The 12,200-nt window shown below is 42.1% G+C and overlaps 1 protein-coding gene across 1 annotated transcript in view; it reads left to right on the top strand.

The window, feature by feature from the left end:
* The window catches only part of C3_2H3orf70 (chromosome 3_2 C3orf70 homolog), a 143,804-nt gene that overhangs the window by 95,878 nt on the left and 35,726 nt on the right, over nucleotides 1-12,200 (top strand). The window lies entirely within an intron of this gene.

Genomic DNA, 12,200 nt, shown 5'->3' with positions numbered 1-12,200 from the left:
AGGATGGCGCTGTGGTTCAGCCCACTCCGCGGCTGTGCCGGTGGCTACCTAGGCCCTGATCTGGATTCTTACAGGACATCACTATTACCCCAAGATGGAAAGGCCTCCGGGCAGCCTAGCGTCAGCGTCGTGCTCATAGTGTAAGCTGAAGCGCAACAAAGATGCTGTGGTATAGCTCACTTCGACATATCTGACAGCGTGTAGGCCCGGCGAGTCTAGTGTGCAGTTTCGTAGCTCATGGTTATGAGTGTGCTACGCGGTGTGCATACGTCCCACCAGCGCCATGCCTCCCCAGCCGCCAAGTGTCGGCGCAAATCCGGCATGGCACAGAGTGCGCCCAGGGCAAGTGTTTGCCGTATTCTCCGGGTGCAGCCGCCCCAGGCGGGGAGCTCGTGTCTACAACACCTTGTCATTTGTAAGCGGGGGCTCGCTAGGGAGGGCAGCCCCCCGGGGGCGCCGCGCGACGCATCCATCGTTAGTTATCCGTGGTGAAATGAGGATTCGATCTGGGAACTTGACCCATATATAAACTACTCCCCATGTATGTGCGGCAATAAAGGGGTGTCAAGGTTAGGGTCGTAAACTCAGGTAGGGGCAAGGGGAAGGGGGGAGGAGGGAGGAGGAGATCATTCTGCGATCGAGCAGGGGGGCCATCATCCGCCAAGCGGAGCCCAGTGGGACCGCGCAGCGCGCGCGGGGAGCCGCAGGCCGGGGGGGGGGGGGGGGAAGAGGGCCGTTGAGAGGGCAATAGGTCTAGGGCTGCCGCCCTTCCACTAGTAGGGGAGTGATAAGCCCCAGAGATTCAAGTTATCCCTCGGTCCTGGCAGGCCCTCTGGAACGCTGCAAGAAGGTTATCCCAAAGCTGGGCGATGGGGAACTTCCGGAGCCCTGCAGTCTCTTCACGAAGAAGCACCGCGCTTTCCGCCTGCGCCCAATTGGTAAAGGAGGCCCTCCAATGTCAGATGTGTGTGGGGGCGGTTGCCTTCCAATGCTTGGTGAGCAAGCGTTTGGCCGTTATAAGGCCCATATCCCAAAAGCGTGCCTGTACTTTGTTGTCTTTCGTTCGCCTATAGAGCCCTAGTATGCTTGCTTCCCATGTGCGCGGGAGTTGTCCGTCAGCGCCACGCGCGAGCAGTGTTAGTACGTCGTCCCAGTATGGCTGTAGAGGAGGGCAGTGCCAAAGCATGTGTAAGAGGTCCGCTCCCGGCAGCAAGCATCGCTGGCAGGTCGCATCTGTCCGCGCAACTGCCCACGCATTTCAATTGCATGTTTCCTCTTCTATCCTTTCACCTTTCGATTGACTTTTTGTGTCATTTGTGAATTGCATTGATGTATCATTCTATTTTGTATTGTCATCGTCCCTACACAACTTCCAAACACCTTTCCACAGAAAATGTAATGGACAGCATTTAAAAATGTGTTTTGAAGCAATTCCAGCCCATAACAGCTAATACTGATCCAGTATTGAGATAAAAAAACTCATGAATATTTTGAGACGTAAGTTGCATAACGTCTTCGTTATGGATCAGAATGAAACAAGGGCCAATGAAAGCTGTTTACCGCTTCATTCTCAGCTTCAGTTGAATCATTGAATATTTCGACAGATGTTTTTCCAGGTGTTTTATTTTAAGTACAAGAGATCGTCTATAGATATAGTGCGTATCCATCTTTCTGCTTGAGTGTTGCAGATGCCTTTGCTGGCCATATTTTGGTGGTTAGAAGGGAGACGCTTTTCCAAGTACATCTGTTGCAGGATTCTTGTAAAAGTTGTTTTCCAGATGCGTTTGTTAATGGCCAGATTTATTTTCAACTACCCTTGCCTGATTGTTTTGGATGTTAAAAGAAAGTCAGGAGAATTTAGAGAAAACAAAATTAAAAAACAAACAGGAAAACGTATATCTAAATTAATCTGCATACTAAGACACCAAAAAAACAAATTACTCTGTAAAGGCCCATCATTTATATTGAAAACAACGTCATCTTCTGACCACCATAGACATTTTCAAATGTATACGAAATTACAATTAAAATATTCTTCTATGATTATTCTACAAGAAGTTTCGGGGATAAGTAGTATCATCCCACCAGGAACAAATATGCACTTCAATAAAACTTTTGAACATGCTGAAAAAGGAGAAGCAATAGTTTTATCTGCCACACAAAAGATCATACAGAAGAGCTTATGAATACCTCCAGGACTCAAATGCCTATTTATAATTGGATGAGATACCGAAAGATAATTCTCTAAAATAATTGTAAGTGATTGCATACTTCTGGACAAATCATTAGCAGATTCATGGATCTCTGAGGAAGCGAAGACATTTTTGCTGCATCAACACCCATTGAACCTGTTATTGAGTCTGGTACATAGTGTCTGGCACACACGCAGAGGTACAACCACTCTAATTACATATACAGGAGTTTTCACGATTTCTCATTAAAAATGTTGCTACCTAAATCCACGAGATGGGATTTCAATTCACAATAATCGCATTTAATTTCAGAGAAAATATTATAATTTACTATTGGATGTAAGCAACTGATATACATCAGTACTTAGGGCCTGAATATGAGTATGCCCCCTCTGTATCTGATACAAATCCGACACAAGGTGTTAGGGATTTCACACATACCAGGATAATTTCATGTGTTGAGCTCATATGAATAGCATGCTGATTGTGATGCTCACCGCTCCAAAATCTGCATATCCTAATAAATACTGGGCCTTTTCCGCTTGTTAATTTTCAGCAGGTTTGTGCTTGTCCAAATTCAAAAAAGGGTGAGATCTTTATCACACCTCGTGATTACCGGATGTAATAAACATTGCCCAAGTTGTAATTGCTGCGCAGGAATCACAGTTTAAAGGGCCACTTATAATGAGGCCATTTGAGTAACTTGAACGTGTTGAATAATTACATCCGAAACAGGAAGCCTTGGATGCCAACATTCATCATTCAAATATGACTCATGGAATTGCAAAATTAAGGTCAATCGTGATAAAGGATTTTTTCTGAAATGCATTGCGATAACTAGTGGTTCCTCTACAATAAACAATAACTGCAACCCACCATTATAAAAGAATACTAACTATTAAAAAAATATTACCAAAACATTGGCAAGTGGTGAATCCGCTGAACAATGAGCATTGTCATAAAGAGTGGTGAGAACATGTGTGTTGCTCTGTCAATATCCTTAAAGCATATTAGTTTTGAAAGAATCTTACATTTTTAAAGCATAATCCAAAATTTAAATAAAACTAAGTTAGGTCTTTTGACCCAAGTGACTTGAGTAACCACAAATGTAGGTAATCTCCACTCTCATTGTTGATACAGCATATTCTAATGGTACTTTCTGATGTATAGCAGTATAGGTCCCTTCCAGTACGGATGGAGATACCCAGAAACAATCTATTTGTAAATATTGATATTGGGGCAGGAAATAGGAGGCAGATTCACTTTTGTGGCATCAATTAAATGTCAGCTATCCTTTAGTTGTGGCGTCCCCATCATTTCTATTATGGGTGTATTGACTTTAACAGTAGGGATTTGAACCTTGCTCTCAGCAGTATCTAGAAATAGGTACAGTAGAACAGTAAGGACAGATGATCCAATTCTTAACCTCTGTACGCAATCTTAGCATCAGATCTGTATTGTCAAGTCATCTATATTAAGCCCAATTAGGGAGTATATGAAAGGTGAGATAGATTATTTTTATACTTCTATAATAGCATTTTACAATCTTGAATGCACTTGCATTATTTTCCATGTGCATCAGCAACCATAGAGATGCTCAGCAGTATGAACTATGCTGCAGTACACATTTTGTCTCAGCATTTCCCCATCTCAAAAATGAATATGTGATTTTTGCATCGCAAATTACAACTGATGAGGGGTAGCCATCTCTTTCCGTAATGTACATTATTTGTATTAGCATTCCATGTAACTGTTATTTTCTTTTGGCCTCTTAACCCACAAATCAAAGATTCATTGTTAAACATATAACACAAATGTTAATTATATTTTTAGAACTGTATTGTTCATGGATCCTTTATATCTTGCTATATATTGACTAAATACCCCCTGATGTGCATTAAAAGGAAATTTGAATTCACTGAGGAGTTCTGTTAACATGTAGAGGCTGAAGGTCAAATTTATTTATAAGGTAATGGAAATCAAAGGTTACTTGCAATATCCTTTTAACATACAACAGAGTGTATTTTATTCCATATACTACATGGACATATCCTTGCCCTTTCCCCAAAATGCCTTCATTGTTGGCTTAGTCTTACTTGACTATGTAGAAGGGTATATTTGCAGTTTGTAGTAAACTGGACTGTTTGCAGATGTCCCCCACGTTTTGCCTCCTTTTGAACTGCTAGATGCTGGTTTTTGGCTGTGACAGTGCACTGAAGCCTGCTAACCGGACTCCAGTGCCAGTGTTCTTTCCCCTAAGTAACATGTGTAATTGACATCCCCAATTGACCCAAGTAAACTAATGACAGCAGGCCTGCCTTTGTAGACTGCAGGAATTGTGTTCACTACTCCAATTCGACTTGGTCCTCCCCATGTGCGAAAAAGCACTGCTTTTAGTATATGTCAGTCACCTCTAGATCAGGCCTCTTGAGCCCATGAGGCAGGGTGCAGTATATTAAGAGCTACACATGAGTGCAAGCTTACATGTCACTATAGTGACATTACCATTAAAGTTCACTGTAAGTAATATGTGGTCCATAGGCTAACATGAGACTAGTACCCAGGTATATTAGGGTTGCTAGCTCCCTTATGGTATCACCTAAATATGTCACATTTGGTGTTAAAGAACTTGCCTTCTCTCCCCTGGCATGAATCTCGTGTCAAGGGAAGGCTGACATGCACCCGGGTGGCTACCTTAGCGGTTGCCCACCTGGTTACGCTAGCTCACATGTACTCTGGCTGGCCTGCTTTCCTGCCCCAGCTGCTGCCAAGACTGAGTTCTGACCTCCCACCAGGTAGTATGTATGCTCCCAGGAGGTAGAACAAAGGCTGGAAGTAGGTCACACCTCCCTCCCCCTGGGTGGGCTAGTGAAGTGAGACATCAGAGCGGCAAGCTTCAAAAGCTCTTAGCGCCTCTGATATGCAAGAAGGCTGTTTCCCCGTGGAAGACAAAGCTCCCCCCTTGCCCCAGGTGTGTTGTACCCGGGAAAGGCAGGAAATTAGGTATGCAGGAGGTGTGCAACTCCAAGAAGATTGGCTATACCCCTAAGGGTTGGCAGTCCATCTGCACACCTAAATTGGAATTCTGCCATCTTTAGAAGGGAAGAAATATCGGGTTCTGAGTAGGAAAAGTGACCTACACCATCGGATATGGTCACCTCAGGGGCGAATTAGCTGTAGTGAGTAGCTGCCCATTGGCTATTAGCTCTCACATCCCTCACTCCCATAAATCCAGGATTTAAGGGACACCCCTGACACAAGATCCACAGCTCTGATCAACATAGTTCAAGGAAGGACAGCAAGAAGATTGTTTTCACCAACAATAAGACTTTGCCCCCAGCCACAAAGGAGGAGACGGATACTGGATCCCTGTGGCAGCACTACTTGGAACTGCATGAGCGGCCTTTGTCTGTGGCCAAAACTCACCCCTCCTTGGAAGTGGGACCCCTGCGGAAGCCAGCCGCAGTCTCAGACTCCCATGGACTGGTGGCAACAGTCCCCTGCAAACTGCAGTTAAACTGACATGCTGAAACCAAAGAAGTGCTGGCCACTGGGCCTGCTGAGAGATCGCCGAAAAAAATGGTTCAGTGCACTCTGGGTGTTGTAATCAGGCTCTGCCTGAAGTCTTGAGCTGTTGCCTCATTCCAGTTGATCTCCAGCAGCCGAAGTACATTTGGGTTACCATTACTGCAACCAAGGCTTGTTGGTCACCAGGCTGGTGACTGACCCCATAATCAACTCTGCATTAAGAGAGCAGCTCAGAGGAACAGCGACCAATGTCAGCAACGACCCCGCTCTTGTGTACCTGGATCTTTTTATTGGCGGCGGCGTCCCTATGGAAAAAGCAGCCTTGGCACGACTGAATTCAAGTTGATTGACAGCCCAAAGCTACCTCTACACCCGGACTCAACGAGCAAGGTAAAAGTGAACCAGCTGTTGAACCTTGGTCCTGGGACCTCAAAGACAACCTATACGCTGCGAGGGTAAAAAGTAACTTGACACCAAAATGACTCTTTGTCACTAAGCAGCTTTTCACATTAACTGCAATGTTAAAAATCCTGTTTTAAAGCCCACTGACAACTTAAAAGTTATCTCTGCACCCGGATCCCCCGAGCTCATTAAAAATACTCAGACTGTTGAAACTTGGTCCTGGGCCCCCAAAGATCTCTACCCTGTGAGGATGGAAAGGAACTCATACCCTAAGTGACTGTTTGTCATTAGCAGTATTTCCCATTGACTGCAATGTTAAATGTCTACAGTATTTAATGCATTTATTTTCTAATGCTATGAAAAATCATAACTTCGGTTATATGTGTGATACAAAGTTAGTTTTCATGTCTATATTTTTATTTTTTTAAAAACTCTATTTTTATAAATTGGTGTCGGATTTCTTTCGAATTGTGTCAATTACTTATGCACCATAATGGTACTGTAAAATGCATAACATAAGTTCCTCCAGTACAGTTTTGCCACTCTAACAGGACAGAGCAGAGGTTTATTGTTGTTCAATTCAAGGATCATCCCTGAGGCATTGTGATATTATTACATGGTAAGGTCGCACAACCATACCACGTAATATTCCAATTACCTACACAGTTGTGTTGAATAAATGTAGTAATAACATAGATACACCAACATAGAACTATTAACTTGTTGCAAAAACATATATGTGGTTTAATGTGTCACTTTCAAAAAAAGCTACATTTTATAATGTGTTATCACAATATAAAGAGATTGTTATTTTCCTGTACTGGCCTGTAATGTAATTGCATTTATACAATGTTTACTATCCATTAAGAGGCATTGAAGCACTTTATGACGGGTAGCATGCTACTCCATAGCCCAAAGTAAGTGGTTAATCCAGTGATGATTAACTACTGTCATATATTTGTTGGTTATTGGGTTCATCTTGTGCAAGGAAACTCAAAGATTTCCTCCATTTTAAAGCGGTGACACAATACATTAATAGGATATAGGTGTAATTATTAGAGTATGTTAATGTATGTGGAAAATGGGGTGAGGAAAAAAGGTGGAGGAGGTTAACATTGTGTGTCAGCAAGTAGAGGTTAAACAGAATGAGGCATTGTGATTTATGGGAACGGGATGAGTAGATGGGTTAGATTTTGGTATAGCTGGAATGGTTACTCAGAAGCAAAGTTTATGCTTTGTATGAAGGGGCATTGTTATTTTACTGAGGATTAGTGGAGAGTAAGGCAGCAGACACATGCAAGAATAGGGTAAACTCTGAGGCACTAATGCATTCAGAGGAAGACAGTCTCATTCACTTAGGAAGAGAGGAGAGAATAATCACTATGTAAAAATCCAGTAATTTTCATGTAGTGTTTTGGGAATGTTGAGGTAGGATGCAATCTGGGGAAGTATAAAGAGTAGATAAAAGGCTGAAAGTTGATTACCTATGGGCCGGTGATTTAAGTAGTTTCGTCTTAGGTTGCTCCACCAAACCCCCGATGACACAGATCCTGTTCATTGTCTTCCATATAGATATTAAACATCAATGAAGTTCTCCGACTTGGTGCTTGTTTTTAATAATAAGCATTGAGACTGGAAAGTGGATTGTTAGATTTGTCTTATGAGATTTTGATGAGTGGGCAATCAATGGGGTTTACATCAATTATACTGCTATATGTTTGAGAAAGATACATGGGTATTAAGCTTCTAGGGCAATATGGTTCTTCTGAAAATTAGGAGTTGTTTCTTAAGGGATCCTGCTGAGTTAGCACTGCCCCGGTTGTGGTTTTAGATGTCCTGGAGGGTATCTATCTGTGGGCAGGAAGTGAGAATTTGTAGATAACCTGTTGGATCACATTGGGAGTAACGTGATCTTAACCATCCTTTTGAGCTCCAAGTGATTCTCCTTGGCTCTGATCATTTTTGATAGGGAATGCCAAAGGTTTGCTGCTTGCACAGAGAGAGTATTGTCACGAACGTTTTTTTCCTATAAGCGGGAACTATTAAGCAAGTGCCAGTCTGTCAAATAAATTCCTGAGTTGGAAATATTTTGTGATTGTATGATGTGTTGGACCTTTGCCATTAATAGCTATATGATTGATGCACAGTAGGTTAAAAGTGGATCTTCTTGCCATTGGGAACCAGTGTAGAGCCTTTAAGTTGTCTTGCTGCCAAATTTTGGATTCATTATAGCCTTCTGATAGTTGACAGTACAGTGTTGTAGTATAGTCCATTAGCATAGTCAATTTGAGGGGATGAATGATGTTGTTGCCTGTACTTTTTGAGGAGATCCAAGATATGTAAAGATACTTCAAAATATTTTAATTGTGTAGAAGGTACATTGGGACAGCCGGTCCACTTGAGGATTTATTAAAGTGTGGAATCCTAGAAAATCCAGATGGTTTTTTTGATTTTTGTCTATTTTGGCTGTGATTCCAGTTCATATGGCTATAGTGATATAGGGTGTGGAAGTACTACTTTTATTAATGAGTTTCGCATTAGTAAAGCACCACGGTGCGCATGTGTGGCGACACTTCACCCAAGAGGTACGTGCAAAGCAATTGTTGACACAATCCACACTTTGCGTCTTTTACAATATAATTATCACGAAGTACAGGACCTTTCCAAGAGATTCTGCACACTACATACATTTACTCCCAAAATAAAACGTGTAGGTAAAAAACATTGCCATTTACAATGTCAATAGCTCTAACTCGCAAATGCGAGACCTATTTGCATTGCAAATGCTTGTTTGAGTAGGTTCTTTCTTACTGACTGTATTGTAAAATGCTGTATTGAGTCTTGCCTAGCCTCTAGGGACACATTACCTCATAGTTCTTGAGGTCAACTTCGTCCTGACCCAGCAATCTGGGTACTACAATCATACAGATTATCTAAGTGAAAGTAGCGAGAAGGGTCATAGGGTTTCCAATCATTGCAAGTAACTATTTCAGTTTCTGTAGTATTCAGCTAGAGGGGATTCATTATCATCCAATGTTGTATGGCTGTGTGGCTGACATTAACTTTTGATGTTCCTAGGTCTTAAGGGTTTTTCAGTTTGGGTATTAACTGTGTCCATCTGTTTAGTTGGAACAGAAGTGTTTGAAACTGTAGATTAGATTTAGTAATTTTATTTATATGTTAAAGAGTAGAGTCAAGGTTCTAGATCCTTGTGGTCCTCCTGATTTTATGCAGTAAGAATCTGAAGAAAAAGGTGGACAAGCATCAGAGGGACAGCCAACTTGACTGCTAACTTTTAGTATGTTCTCAAATTCTGCTGTTGTAATTTTTTTGAAAGGCTGATATAGACAAATGTCGGGTACCTGCTTTGATTGCTGTTAGTTGTATAGGATGGCAGGAGTTACTTCTCCAAGATAAGAATCCAGTGTGTCTGTTTTGTTTACATAATTCATTTTTAGTTTATTGCAGAAGTCTTGTAAAAGTCGGGTGGAGGGTTGACAGATCTCTGGAGATTGAAATTCCAATCGAACTTTACGGATTTCCTTGGCTGGGCATTTGGCACTGTCAGTCCTGCTAGTGGATTTTTGTGGCCTTCTTCATGTATTATTTGTACATTCTGTTATGTCTATGTAGAAACATTATGAGCCAGATCTAAAACGTTGTGCACTGGGTTTGTGTCATAAAAGTGCTGCAATCCTGCACACATTGTTTGGTGGATTTCCTTTCCAGCCCAACCTATTGAAATTTAGGAAGGAATTGAAAACGTATGTCTTTAGCAACATACTTTCATAGCTCTTCTCGAGTTGACTATAAACCCCCTGGCTCTGTTAGCTGATAATTCAAAACTTCTAATTAAAATGACACTAGTGCCACGACGTCTTATGGTAAGTACGTGCTCTATAAAATGTTTTAACATTAATAAAACAAGTGCCTCAAAGTAATGTAAATAAGGACAAAGAACAGCTTTGAATTACCCTGTTTCAAGGAGGCGCATTTCATGGGTGGCACATGGGCTTTGCCAGGAAACCATCCATGTGTTTTTTATGCAAAACACGATTTACTAAAAACAATAGACAGGGTTTTGCACCAAATAATGCCACTTTGAAGCAGGCATTAAAAAATGGAAATTATTTTATTGCTTGTAAATTTTACCAGTTAATTGTGTGTGACAGGTATTTGAGGATGTTGCATTTTTTTAGGTGATGTGTTACAACAAAGTTGAGTTTTGCTGTGATATAGCAGGGGTTATGTGAAATATTTGTGTTTGGTGTTGTTTTTTGTTTGTTTGTTGAAAGTGGAAGGGGAATGAGTAAGAGGTGGTGGTGGAACGTTGAGGTATTCATTTTAGTGCTCTAAAATCAGCAATTCATGAGTAATTGATGGTGCATATGAAAGTCGTGGATGACTTGCTTTTTTTGTTGAGTAGTATTGAGTTGCTGTGAGATTAATGTGTTACATGTAGAGGGGGAGAGTGAAGGTGGGGTTTGTGAGGGTGGTGGGGAGGTGTAAGATCTTTTAAGATGGTAAGGTTGGTCATGATGTTAGATAAGCTCTGTTAGTGGATGGTAGTCGATGTGGAATGTGTTTGTGAATGGGAAATTGTGTGGTTGGGGATGACGGAATATTAAGAGTTGAGGTAGTAGTGTATATCAGATTTGCTATAGCAGATGATAGTTTAAAGTGTAGGGAGGGGGTTTATGAGCTACGGTAGAGAGTTGTGATTTGAGGTACGTTAGGATAGGTAAGATAGAATTCGGGTGAGTGGGTGTCTAGGAATGGGATTAGCATGCTAGGTTGAGAGTAAGATTGATGCACGAGGCTGGTAGGAATAGATACTAGGGGATTTGAGTAGAATGGGTTTAATTTGATTGGGATGATGGAAAGGGTAGGTGATGTATTAATTGTCGAAAGTTTGTGTAGATGTGTGGTAAGTGCGCAAGGTAGGTCATGGGGTTACAGTAGTTAGTTGGTGTAGCAGTGCGAGAGGACAGAGGGCAAGGATGTGAGGTTGTGCATAAGGATGTAGGTGGAAAGATAGGAAGAGAGTTTGTATAGGTCAGATGTGAGTATAGATACATATCTGTTTGAAAGTGTGATGAGATGTTGTAAGGTATCGTACTTTTGTGTGAAGGTACGAGAGTGGGGTTTGCTGCAGAAGTAAGTTATTATCTTACCTTGTATCTGTTGTGGGTTTCAGTTTTGGCAGGATTTCTGGCTTAGACCCTTTCCAGGGACTTACAGGCAGAACCCTTTGCATAGACAACTAGGCTGGACACCCTAACCACTAGGTTTAAATAACCCTTGTTATCAGGTGATCTAGGCCAAAGGAAACCCTATTTTAATAAATCAGGTAACCTTAAACATAAGGGCCTTTGCAAGGTGGGAGGCAGGAAGAAAGCTTGTTAAGGTGACTCTGGGCACAGCCGAATTATGTAGCGTGCAACTGGAGTGCTAAGGGGAAAAGGAGCTGCTACTCCTCTCACAATCTCTTCAACTGCAGACTGCCTAATACATACTTTTCAGTTCCTGTTCAGTACTGCAGGTTAGGATCAATTTAAGCTCACTAGAAAATGCAATTGCACACTTACCACCAGCATTCCTGACAAACGAGTACTAAGCCAGTGCCTGCTCCTCCGCTATGGCAGAGGAGCCTAGCCCTACTACATTTAAGCAGTGCGAGAAACAAAAACATTAAATGGTAATAACGTTCAGTTATTACCAGTTTATGTTTGTGCTGCTTGGCAGACGGGCGTGTGGGCGAGGCTGCTCTGCTCTCGAAGCAGGTCAGGGGAGGAGTGGTTTGCAAGTGTGCAGTGACTACATGTACACTCTCCCCTGTATGGAGAACGTGCTTACCCATCCAGCCCCTGGCTGAGTGCCGCGTTACGGCGCAAAGACCAATCACAACACTGCAATGCAGCATTGTGATTGAATTAGGGGAGGAAGCCTGGCTACCTGCTTCCTGTTCCAGAAGTCGGAGGCAGGAGAGCAGGAGCAGAGACGCGGGACCCGGTAGCAAGATAAGTGATTTTTTTTTTTTTTTTTAATTATGCTCCCTCCTGCAATCGAAACCCCAGT

This window comes from Triturus cristatus, chromosome 3_2, assembly GCF_964204655.1.
Source record: "Triturus cristatus chromosome 3_2, aTriCri1.1, whole genome shotgun sequence".
In the NCBI taxonomy this organism is placed as follows: Eukaryota; Metazoa; Chordata; class Amphibia; order Caudata; family Salamandridae; genus Triturus; species Triturus cristatus.
This window is presented reverse-complemented; position numbering and strand designations above follow the sequence as displayed.